This window comes from Montipora foliosa, chromosome 8 (assembly GCF_036669935.1).
Source record: "Montipora foliosa isolate CH-2021 chromosome 8, ASM3666993v2, whole genome shotgun sequence".
NCBI classification, from domain to species: domain Eukaryota; kingdom Metazoa; phylum Cnidaria; class Anthozoa; order Scleractinia; family Acroporidae; genus Montipora; species Montipora foliosa.
In genome coordinates this window covers 26,474,874-26,477,373 of record NC_090876.1, presented here as the reverse complement: position 1 = coordinate 26,477,373, position 2,500 = coordinate 26,474,874, and the positions used below count along the sequence as shown (strand labels likewise).

Sequence of the window (2,500 nt, the reverse complement as noted above, 5' to 3'; positions counted from 1 at the left end):
ATGATTTTTGTTTTCCATCACAGGGGCCACTTTTATAAGATGAATACTCTTCATTGTCTAGATAATGGATAAATTCTAAGACAACAGCAATGGTTTCTGGTGGAAGTTTATGAGTATATTGGCGTCTTATTTTCGGAAGTGCTGCTCCTGGACCATACATCTTACTATAAAGTCTAGCTTTTGTTAATTCGTGGTCTGTGCATGATACTTCTTCTCCTCGACTGTTAGTAAACCTGAACATTTGCTTAATTTCCTTATTTGTGTATTGCTGTGCTACACAGTTCAACAGTTCAACCCATTTGGGACTTCCAGGTCTCTCTCTGGAGTAGCTGAGAGCTAAACCCTCCATGATGTTAGCATTTGCATTCACTTTTTCCTGAATGGAATTTGAAAGAAGTGAAGACAATGGCTTGCTCCTTTTACTTTTTACTTCTAGTAAGAAACACCTCCTAGAGAGTGAGGTTCGCATGTTTACAATCATGTTTCCAAAACATTGCTAAAGCCAGTATTCGTGCAAAGTACTGATAGAGGTGAAAAATATTGTGATCTTATTTTTTTTTATCAAAGGTAAAGGAAAAACCGTCCTGACATTGAATTAGTCAGTAATAATTACTGACTCTGATCTGATTATTAGAATGCAAAAAGAGTACTCTTTATAGCCTGGATTAGTTTTCTATTTTAGGGAATAATGCATACAGTACAAACTCACATATAAGAACCTAGTACAGGCTGAAATTTGGCATTTTAAAAATACCCAAAAATATAAGAACCTGCAGAGCCTGGCAAAGAAAAAGAGGTACTTACAAAAAAATCACCCTTGAGAAAACTCCTGTTATAGACCTAATCGGCTAACTCAATGTTGTACCCAATTCAAACCCTTTGGGGAAAAAACGTTTTGTTTCAGGTATTTCCATATCATTTAAATATGAATGGTACATTATAATGCAAATACAATACACAAAGAATCTTAATCTTGGGAGATTTGAATTGGGTACAACATTGAGTTAGCCGATTAGGTCTATTGTGTATATGTTTTCTTTGATTGGCATTTTATTGGATTTTCTCTAGAAATATGTTTTCCATAAAGCTACAGTGCAATACTGTCTACATACCTTATGAATAAAATATAGAAATTTATTGTTGTTCCTCTGAGAAATAAGAACCTATTAAGAAACTACATGTAATCAGCCTGAATTATGACCTCAAAAATTCTAGGTTCTTATGTGTGGGTCTTTACTGTATTTTGTAGGGTTACCAGTAGTAACTTTTACCCTGTTATACAAGCATGACAGCATGCCATGTTTTCAGTTTCGCGGGCTTGGGAGATCCTTGAATTGTGTTCATCTTTTCATTACCAATCCAAATAAACTGAAAAACCAACTAGTAAGGTAGAATATGTATGGTAGAATTTTACCATGTGAGTTAAAAGAAGGAAAGTTTGCCCCATCAAATTGGCCTTCAAGAATTTCCTGGCAGATCTGTTCATTTGAGGCACCCATGTTTTCAACTTCTGTTTTAAGTTCAGCCACTTTTTACCTTGCACAGTTTTAAAGTTTGCTTCAAATCCTCCGGTGAGTTCGCTTTGACGTGAGTTCATATGACACTGGGGCACAACCAACTTGATTTTGAATAGAATTGTTTGCAGACAGGGGCTGTGGAACACTTTTGTTTAAACTGGGTGACAGCCTGTGCAACCTTACATAACATGCACCACAGCACCTTAAACTGCCTATGAGGGCCACACAGCCAAACGTTTTTTCCAAAAAAGTTTTCTTAGCTTCAGGGAACAAATCATCTACTGACTTTGGGAGATATGTCCAGGTTTGACCCTAATTAGATGCACACGGATTTCGATAAGCGTCACGAAGTGTCCCCTTGCTCTTCTCGCCAACTTCAACATAACTTGTGTCTCAGAATACAGACAATTTATGTCACAAAGTGTCCCCCAAATGCTACTCTTTAAGTGAAGATTAGCTGCTGCATTTACCCAAAGCTAAAAATAATGCTGACCTTTACCCTTACCTTATTGTTGAAAATAGGTAGCAAATGCTTAGACTTAAAGGGACACTTTGTGTTGGATGTCAAAATTGGGCATGTATCTAATTAGGGTCAAACCTGGACATAAGTGGACTTTGGTAGTGACTTTAAATGTTTTAGCTTGTACAGGGGAGTTGTGCATTTGGACGCTGAACATCAGAGGCGGATAGTGGCATTCCTACAGGCTTGACATTTTTCCTTTAACATCATTTATGGGACGAGATTCTTCCTTCCTTGTAGGTTTTTTACATATACTATAAGTAAGTACTGATGAAGACATTGTTTACAATCTCTGAGGCTCAGCTGGGACTAGTTTCTTTCTTTTTTTTTTTTTTTTTTTTTCAATTCTTCACAAAGATCAAACCTTCAATAACTCTCTTTTTTTTAACTTTGATATAAGCTAGACTTAATTCTAGTGAATTGGAAAATGAAACATTTGTGGCAAATTTTATGATAAATGCAA

At 36.2% G+C, this 2,500-nt stretch overlaps 1 protein-coding gene and 1 long non-coding RNA gene across 2 annotated transcripts in view; one reads left to right on the top strand and one right to left on the bottom strand.

Annotated features, from left to right (window-relative positions):
• Window positions 1-139, top strand: part of LOC138012561 (uncharacterized) — a 1,903-nt gene extending 1,764 nt beyond the window's left edge. The window contains exon 3 of the long non-coding RNA XR_011125056.1: window positions 24-139. This is a non-coding gene — a long non-coding RNA (uncharacterized lncRNA). The remainder of the gene's footprint in view (window positions 1-23) is intronic.
• LOC138012425 (ATP-dependent RNA helicase DHX8-like) overlaps window positions 1-2,500 on the bottom strand; it is a 220,691-nt gene that overhangs the window by 122,301 nt on the left and 95,890 nt on the right. The window lies entirely within an intron of this gene.